This window comes from Artemia franciscana, unplaced genomic scaffold (genome assembly GCF_032884065.1).
Source record: "Artemia franciscana unplaced genomic scaffold, ASM3288406v1 Scaffold_209, whole genome shotgun sequence".
NCBI classification, from domain to species: Eukaryota; Metazoa; Arthropoda; class Branchiopoda; order Anostraca; family Artemiidae; genus Artemia; species Artemia franciscana.
The window spans coordinates 1,435,677-1,445,873 of NW_027063105.1; the positions used below are offsets into that span (position 1 = coordinate 1,435,677).

The window sequence follows — 10,197 nt, forward strand, 5'->3', positions numbered from 1 at the left end:
CTTTTCCAACTGGCTTATGACATTATGGAGTTTGTAAACTACCTAGAGGATCCAAAAGAAGATAACCAATTTTGAATGAAGAATGACGTTGTATTGTGACACCAAAAAATTAATCTTCGTCATACAGAAACTATAGAGGGATGAAAACAAAAATAAATAAACCTCACTGATGACACGCACTTTGGAAACAAATTTACTGGTATAGATTTGCTGTGTTCAGTTTTGGGTGTATATAGGCCGAGAAAAAGGAATTCTTTTTATCCAGTCTTAAATCATTTGAAGTTTATGTCAATAAGATAATACAGATTTTCAGTCCATTTCATGGCTTCTCAAATTCGATGCAATGAAATTTTGTCAATAAGTTTGCCTTCATTGAAGTCTTCCTGGATATGTTTAACCATTACAGAAATTTTGTGCCGACAGTGGTGTCGTTTGGAGGTGGGCAAGGTGGATAGCAGTTGCCCCTTAATGATTTGAAGATCAAGTTACTTGGACAATACCTTTGTTTTGTTATTTAAAAAAAAAACCCAAACTGTATTTTTGAGTGCCATATGGCAATTTATGTTTGGCTTATTAAGTCAGACTCATAAAGAGCAATTGAATGTAAAAGTTAGTTTATAAATGAGACAAAAGTTAATTCTCTATGACCTCCACGTGTCCGGCCCAGCCTTTATATTCCAAAAATATCACCCAAATTGTGTTCTTTGTGTACCATGTTGTACTTTATGACTGCCTTATTGAGTCTTAAGTGTAAAAAAAAAAAGATACGAGAATTACTTTTTAAGAGCCCTTAAACAGCTCTATGATGTTCCAGTGCTTTAATAACGAAAATTAAAAACAAGAGGATATATCACTGCTGCCCATGCAAAAAGTGATTTTTCCTTGTTGTTCAGTGATGAGGGTCGCAATTTTCCTGTATAAGGTTTAAACTATGGTTACTCAAAATGCCCATGCAGTTACTCAATATGCCCATTGTGCTTAAAATCCAAATGTTGCTTTAAACTTAAATGAAAACGGGCTGTGTGTATGTTGGTTACCAATAATACAACACAGGCATATCCCAAGAAAAACTGAGGGTATTAAGATCAAAGTTTTATCTAAATTTTATATTTTATTATTACTTCTACTCTTAAACTCGAACCAAATCAAAAGAGTGTAACTGTATCTAAGCTGTCAAAGAGCATAGATACAATATTTTGAGAATGGTATGAAGTTTTACTTTTCTGGTCAACTAGAGGAGGTATAAAACTGAATTAATCACTACTATTTGTGTCAAGATTTTTAAAAGGGTGTATGCTAATAAAAACTGTTGAAAGAGTTTTTCCAGCGCACAAATAGCAGCCCGAATTATAAATTCTTAAAGAAGGAAACGAGAAAATTTAAAATATAATTTTCTTTTTCCCTAAAAAAGATAGTTAGTAGGATTAAAAAATGAATGAAAGTAAATTTAAATAAAAATTCTACAAATTAAGTTTTTCAAAGAAAAGTAAAGAACTCCTTTAAACTAAAAATGAGCAAAATTGGAGTCAAATAATTTATCCAAGTGTTAAACTACCCCAAATCAGCAATCAACCCATAAATGAAACACAAAACGAAAATAATTACAATAAATAACCGAGTCAAATTCAAAATGAGCAGAAAGTAACATGATTAGATCCACAAACCCTATGCCTTCTCAAGGAAAGAACATAATTTTCGATTTCCTGAAATTTTTTATTTTTTTATATATTTTTTTTAGCTTTACTAACTGAAAAATAAAGAATATTTTAAGAAGTAAATAATAGCATATGTATATTAAGCTAACAATGCATATTCATTTGTATTTTTTCTGTAATGTGCCAATTACGTTTTATCCTTGAGAAGGCATAGGGGTTTTGAGCCCTACTTATGTTACTTTCTGCTCGTTTTGAGTTTGGCTCGGTTATTATAGTAATTTCTGTTCGTTTTTAGTTTTATTTATTTATTAATGCTGATTTGTGGTAGTTGTACTCTTGGTAAATATTACACATAAGTTTTCTATGGGTAAATCGGGGTATGGAAGGTGGTCTCAAAGCGTGGTCTTCTAGTGCTGCATGATAAAATTAATAGCAAGAGAAAGCAACACTGGGTTGGCCACAAAATTTCTAAATTGTGAGTAAAATACACATATTTTGCTAAAATTCACTTTATTCTATTATCAGAAGACATCTCGTATAGCAAGGTGATGCGGAGATAAATGTCCCACAAGTAGCAATGACGTTGTGTGAAATGTGAGTAATTTCAGTCATAATTCTTGGCACATTTGTGTCAGTTCTTTTTTGGCTGGTAAAAATAAACATTTAAAAAGTGAAAATAGCGAGAAATCCTTATGGTATCATATAGTTCGTGGTAAGAAACTGTAGTAAGGAGCGACTCCCTTATTTTCAAAAAAAGGGGAAACAGCCCCTAAATGTCATTGAATCTTAATTAAAATCACAGCATCAGATTCAGCGTTCAGAGAACCTTGCTGTAGGAGTTCCAAGCTCCTATCTGCAAAAATGTAGAATCGCCAAAAAAAAGATCACGGATGCGTGTTTATTTTTTTATTTTGTTTTTTGTTGTTGTTTTTTTTTCTTGGGCTATCGTATCGACTCAGTGATCCTAGAATGTCGCAACAGGGCTCATTCTAGCGGAAATTAAAAGTTATAGTGTCCGTTTTAAGTGACCAGCAAAATTGGAGGGTAACTAGGCCCCTTCCCATACTTATGGGTTTCCGAAAGTCATCAGATCAAAATTTTGGGATTGCCATTTTGTTTAGGATAGTTGAAAACTCAATTAATACGTATTTGAGGACGAGTTAATCCCCCACAGTCGCCGGGGGAAGAGGGGGAAGACCAATCCAGGGTTTATTCCAATTCAGAGTATATATTTGTATATTAGGGTTGGGGTTGGGGGTATCTTAAAAAATATATTAACCTACAAATGGAACTACTGAGAATGAAGCGTATTAGGAAAATTAGTGCTTCATAATGTGCCGAAAAGTTTTAGTTAACACATTTGAAGGTGCTTCCACTGTACTTCAACCTAACTTGTTCCGTTCCGAGGGAATGGGGCAACTACGGCAGTTGCTCCGAGCAACGTGGCTTAGAATGCGTCGTGACGGGAGAATTGACCATTTTGATCTAATTTTTCACTTTAATTTGGCTTTACTTTTCTTATTTTTGGTTTGGAAGGAAGGGGAGGGGGCTATAATTAATTTTTCTTCAGGCACCTTCAACCTTAGGACTGGCTCTACCCCTCTTTTTCCTAATGTGCATATATTTAGCGTAAATTATTGCTTGGGTCATTCCCTAGAGGAGTGGTTCTCAAACTTGTTTAGACACTGAACCCCTTTCTACCCAAAAAACATTTTAGGTAGCCTACACCTCAGTTACCACTACCAAATAAACTAGCCTATAGCTATAATATAGGCCCAATGAAATTACCAGTCCTAGAGGTAAAGGGTTGTTTATCTTTTTGTTAGCCGGCCACGTTCCCTTAAAAGATTTTACGCACCCCCAAGGGGTGCGCTTACAACAGTTTGAGAACCACTGGCCTAGAGAACTAACTATAGAGAAGTGAACATGTTAAGAAAACAATTCTGGCTTCATAACAAGCATAATAATCATAGTTAACACATCTTGCATACACCCTCCCTGTACTTTGCCCCTCCCCTCTAATGTGTAAATATAGCCCAAATTACGGATTTAAATGCATTTGGCCACCATAACTTATTTTGCCCGTTTTTATTTCGTCACAGTTGATTCAATTTACAGTACACTCACAGCTTAGGCTATATAGACACTGTCTATGTAGGCTGTGTCCAAATAGGCTATGGGTAAACGGGTGAAACAAGAGATACGCACTGTGAGAATAGCTGGAAAATATAAAATTTGGGTTATATATTTGCACATTGCCGGGGGGGGGCTGAGGGTAAAGTATAGATGGGCTGTATGCAAGATGTATTAACTATGCTTATTCTGTATATTATGATGTAAGAATTGTTTTATCAGTATGTTTCCACCTCTCGAGTTAGTTCTCTAGGAAAATACCGTCTTGGTACTTCCCATGTATTTGGGTACGATTCTCTTCTGTTTCAACCCTTGTAGCCTACTTTAAATCCATTGTTGCCAGTGTTTCGATGGAAACAATTTAAAACATAGAGTTGGGACTAAGTAAAACTGTAGCGTAAGGAGGGTTACTCGCAGGAGGGGACAGCCCCTTTCATTTGCGAAAGAATTTATGTTTGTTTTAAGTTTCAATGTTGCTCTTTACCTTTAGTTAAAAAAACTTGTTAAAACAAAATTATTTTCTGAAAGTTTTTCAGCTATTGCAGGTTCGAATTTGGCTCAACGTACATGAAAAGTTAAAACAAAATTTGCATTTTAATTTTGGCAAAGTATCCCCTCATGTAAAGTTTTCTTTGGAAAGTTCACCTCCAGAAACTACCCTACCAATGTGAAAATTTTCCCGTATAAAATAACCGCTTCCCCACCGAAAATAATTCCCTCGATTCCCTCGAAAAATATCTGAATACTTTCCAATAACCAATAAACTATATAAACAATAACCTAAGTTCAAAGCTTTTAGCCATTGCCTCGTCGGTGTTGAGGGGTCAAGGTAGCTTCAAAAACGTAGCTATTAAATCTTTCAACTCTTTTAACCAGAACTGGCTAAAAGCACTTTCCCCAGGGGTTGTTGAGGATCGTGTTATCTCCAGAGACTTAGCTATTCGGTCTTTCAACTTTGCTGAACGACATGGCCATCTCAAAGTTTCCACCGGTTGACTGTGAGAAAAAGGGGGGATGGGGCGTATTTGCCCTCCAATCTTTTTGGTCTCTTAAAAAGAACACTAGAACATCAATTTTCGCTCGGATGATCCCTCTCCCGATATTTTAAGACTACTGGGTCGATATGATCACCTGAGAAAAAAAAACAACAACAAATAAACGTAGATCCGTGATCTTTCTTCTGGCAAAAAAGATGTGATTTTCATTAAAATTGTTTGACTTTTAGGGGGTCTTTCCCCCTTGTTTCGCAACTGAGGCAAATTTTATCGGGCTGGTAGCTTTTGATGGGTAGACTAAATTTAATAAGATTTATATTTTTAAAATCACCATAATAAGCCAATTATTTTTATACATCCATTGTTGTCAAAATGTCGTTTTTTAAAGTTTTGGTAACTATTGAGCCGGATCGCTCCTTATTTACAGCCCAATACCACGAACTGTTTGAGTTATTCAAACTAACAAAATTAACATTGTCTCCTTGGCTACTACTTTGATTATGATTTGATAATATTCAGAATGCGAAGTTTTTGTTAATTTTTTTTTTAATCTGAATTGGTAATAAGGATGAATGTCTGGTTTTTGGCTGTGGGATAACCACAGTCCAAGACACGAATTATAATATTATTGTGGTCCAAGACTCCAGAGAAGGTAAATGACCAACTAGATATAATAAACAGGATTTTCTCCCATCGATTGGGCTATGTTAATAGCCCAATCGATGGGAAATAGCCTAACCTGACAACAATGTCTAAATACATGGTGCTTTATCATACAGCTTTATTTGATGGACTCGATTTTCATTTTGTCACAGAGTGCAGTTTAAGTATCTCTCTTTTATATATATATATATATATATATATATATATATATATATATATATATATATATATATATATATATATATATATATATATATATATATATATATATATATATATATAAAACCCTGATTGAATGTTGGACCTGCGAGCCAATAGTTGACGAGAAGATAGTTTAATTAACAAAGTCAGAAAAGTTTTGTATAGGCTTGAACTATATCGCGACCATCGAGGGTTGAGGGAGGTGCATTCGATTGAAATCAACGTTGAAAAGCGCGACTGCCAAGATTTTTTTTGTAGCTGAGCTCACGAATTAATTAGTAAAATCGAGAATGTACCGAAAATTTAATTCTATGAATATATATATGAATATATATATATATATATATATATATATATATATATATATATATATATATATATATATATATATATATATATATATATATATATATATATATATTCATAGAATATATATGTATATATATATTATATATATATATATATATATTTATAATATATATATATATATATATATATATATATATATATATATATATATATATTATATATATATATATATATATATATATATATATATATATATATATATATATATATATATATATGTATATATATATATATATATATATATATATATATATATATATATATATATATATATATATATATATATATATATATATATATATATATATATTATCAGTAGTTTTTGTTTTAATATTGGGCACTGAAGTTGGTCAAGGGGAGGTTTGGACTGAAATGATTACATTGTTATCAATGTTTTTCGCTGGCTTGTATTATTCTTGTTTCTCAATTCTTTACTGTTTTTTTGTTGTTGTATTACTACTTTAGGTATTTTGAAGCAACTACCTCCACTCCCTCTCCCTCTAGAGGGCCTTGACCTTTGATGACCTTTAAAAATATGTGTGTTATAAAAGTGAAACCTTTCAAAATAGATCTTTTGCTTAATTGAAGTACAACAAAATTGTTTTCAGCTTCATAACTTTGCTCAATTCCATTTTATAAGGTTTTAAGATATGTAAATACATTTCCTAAATTTGAAAAAAGAACATTTATATGGCTCAAAATTCTTCTCAAATAATAAGAATTGCATTTTCAAAACTAAAGGCATAGAAAAATCAACTAGATACTGAAAATTAACGTAAAATGTTTTTTGTCAAAATTTCAGTAGGTCATGGAGGCAAATTTCAGGGCCCTCTAGAGGGAGAAGGAGTGGAGGTGGGTACTTTAAAATACCTTCCCGGGACATACTTTAGCCTGTAGACCCATTCCTGAAAGTTTCATTTTCCTAACCTAAACCCTTTCCAAGATAGCAAGAAGTCAATTAACTAGAATTTTACCCTACTCTATTCCACCCCTGCCTAATTTGCAAATATATGGCCCAAATTAAACATTTTTGGGTCATTTTCCATTTTTAAATATTATCAATGCTTCTTTGCTGATAAATCTATTTTTAGAAAAGAGTGACAAAATGAGAAAAAAATTGGAAATATATAAACTAGGGTATGATTTGGCATATCTAAGGGAGGGGTAGGGGGCTAATTGAAGCCATTTTAGGAATGGTTTAATGTATGTCAGCTTAGAAAAAATTTGTTCTCAGAATTTTATAGTTATCTTTTGATTAGATCTTATCATGCACTAATGGCCTTAAAAGTAAGGAAACTATTTAAAATACTATCATTCAAAAAGTGTAATACTTTGCAGTAATACCACTCCCCTCTTTGATGATCAGATATATACCTTAAATATATATTCTCATTGAATTTTCTATAATCAAATTTTTCTTTCTGCAGCTTGGTTACTGTTAATTTAATAAGAAGAAAGATATAAGGTTAAGAAAAGTCATTTGTAACTTTCCTTCTTGGGTATTGGCTTGGATAACCTTATGTATTTTGGTATTTATACTAACAGAAGTAGCAATAAATTAGAGCCTTTATTTTTATATTTTTAATGTTTTTTTTTTGCTTTGCCAGGTCTAGTTTCAGATAGATGTCTTGATTAAAAATATTATAAAATTATTAAAAAAAAATATTTTTTCAATGTATTGACAACACGCTTCTAATCTCAAACATAAATGGTTGTGATACTGGTTGATATGTAGTTGGGGATAATCAACTACAATGTTGGAAAACCAAAATCATATACATATTGCACAGATTTTAACAAATTCAATGATGAAGCAGTCTACTTCTTAGATTGTATGTATACAAGTTTACAAGGATATAACTGTTGAAGTGGTGCTAGGAATATGCTTAGAGTGATAAGATCAGGATAAAACTTGGTGGGAAGAATACGCAAAAGTTCAAGATATGTGACTGACATAACTGGACCGGTTCCGCTCTCTTTGGGGGAGTTTGGTGGGATAATTCAGAAAAATTTGAAAAAATGAGGTATTTGTAACCTACGAACGGGTATTCAGATCTGGATGAAATTTCATATTTAGAAGGATCTTGTACTTCAGAGCTCTCATATTAAATTCCAACCAGATATGGTGACATTGAGGGGAGGTTTGAGGTGGAAATTTTGGAAAACGGGAAAATTGAGGTATCTTTATCTTACGAATGTTTGATCGGGTCTTAATGAAACTTGATATCTAGAAAGATCTTATGTCTCAGATGCTTCATTTTCAATTCGAATCGGATCCGGGGACATAGGAGGTGGGGGGGGGGACAGAAATCTTAGAAACTGGAAATCTTGGAAAAACGCTTAGAGTGGAGAGATCAGGATGAAACTTGATGGGAAGAATATGCACAAGTTCTAGATACATGATTAACATAATTGGAAGGGATTCGCTCGCTCTGGGGGAGTTAGGGGATGTTCATTCTGATAAATTAGAAAAATTGAGGTATCTTTTACGGGTAACCAAATCTTAATGGGATTTGATATTAAGAAGGAACTCTTTTCTCAGAGCTCGTATTTTAAATCCCAACCAGATCTGATGACATTGGGGAAGTTGGAGGGGGAAACCGCAAATCTTGGAAAATGCTTAAAGTAGGGAGATCGGGATGAAACTTGGTGGGTAGAATAAGCAAATGTCGTAAATACGTGATTGACGTAACTGGACTGGATCCATTCTCTTTTTGGGCGTTAGGGGGTCCATTGCTTTGGCGAGTTTGGTGCTTCTTAAATTGCTTTGACGATGAAAAGTTAAGCCTCTGCTTTTCCTTTTAAATCAATCTATTGATTCTTAGAATCTTTCTAGCGCTTATAGCTTATGCGCTCTTGGCTTTTGGCTTTCCGACCTCGTTACAAGTGACATAAGAGCTCTTAGCTCTTGTTTTCAGTTTCCTTTCGTTTTCCAATTCATATTCTTTGTTCGTTGTTTGCTTTATACACAATTATCATTATTTGTTTTCTTTTAATTTAAATTCTCAACATTTATTATGTCAGTTCATGAGATTTGTGATTGGTAAGAAAACCAGAGTAACTGATCCAGAGTAAATGGTAAACCAGATTAAATGGTAAGAAAACCAAAGTAAAAATATATGAAAACATAGCCATAGTCATTTTCATGAAAAATTATACATTTATTTGAAATATCACAGGTTCAAACTAAACAGTCAAACAGAGTCAGAAGAACAAAAAGAATAGTGAGCTAAAAACAAATATATACAATTATTGACAAGTGGGTGCAGGATTAAAAATCTTTATGAAAACAATTTGTGTGTGATTACCGAAACCTTATGTTTGTATATTCCTCATAGTTTATATTGTTACTTTATTTCACACCATCGACAAAGAGTTCTGAAAACTGCGACTAAATCGCTATGCCTTTTTATTCAAACATTAAGCATTGAAAAAGGTAATAATTATTTTCGAAAAGGCAAATAGTTTAGAAAAAAGAATAAACCTCTCTTTTATAGGTATATAAGAGACACCTGTAACCTGTGGATGTTGTTATATAATAATCTTCGATTAATTAATAATAATAAAGGATTTTTATAGACGTGCCAACAAGCCACCTTGAGATGGAAGCAGTGACAAGCATGTTTGACAGAAATCCCGAAGGTTACATCCCGACTGGAAAGAATTTATGGCTGCACTGTGATTTGACTGGGAAGAGAAACCTGCACCTGATGCCGAAAAGATCCATGACGAAGTCAAGCGACAAGTTCAAAAATACACATGCCGAACAAAATTCCGAGTTCATCAAGTCGGAGAAAGAAAATAGAGGGTTAGTGCTTTTTTCTTCTTTTTTTTTTGTCCAACGATATTCCGAGTTTATCAAGTCGGAGAAAAAAAAACAACTAACAAGTTAAAAAAAAAAAAAAAAAACAGGGGGCTCTATGTTTTGCACACGTATGTTGCGACTGTATAAAATTTACAAATTAAAAAAAAATGTAAAGCAGGAGAAGAAAGGATATCAGGGAATTTACACCCTATAAGAACCTAGATTAGCTAGGCTGGAAAACATGGCTTATCTATGACCAGATTTGGAGGAAGTAATCTGACTGGAACAGAAAAGCACTTTTCAAACCAAATTCCGAGCTTGTGCAGTCGGAGAAGGAAAAATATAGTATTTTTTTTCTCTATTTTGTTTTTCTGCA

At 33.0% G+C, this 10,197-nt stretch overlaps 1 long non-coding RNA gene across 2 annotated transcripts in view; it reads left to right on the top strand.

Moving 5' to 3' along the window:
* Positions 1-10,169, top strand: part of LOC136042820 (uncharacterized) — a 33,191-nt gene extending 23,022 nt beyond the window's left edge. For both annotated transcript variants that reach the window (XR_010621444.1, XR_010621445.1), the window contains one exon: positions 9,596-10,169. This is a non-coding gene — a long non-coding RNA (uncharacterized LOC136042820). The remainder of the gene's footprint in view (positions 1-9,595) is intronic.
* The last annotated feature ends 28 nt before the right edge of the window (positions 10,170-10,197 follow it).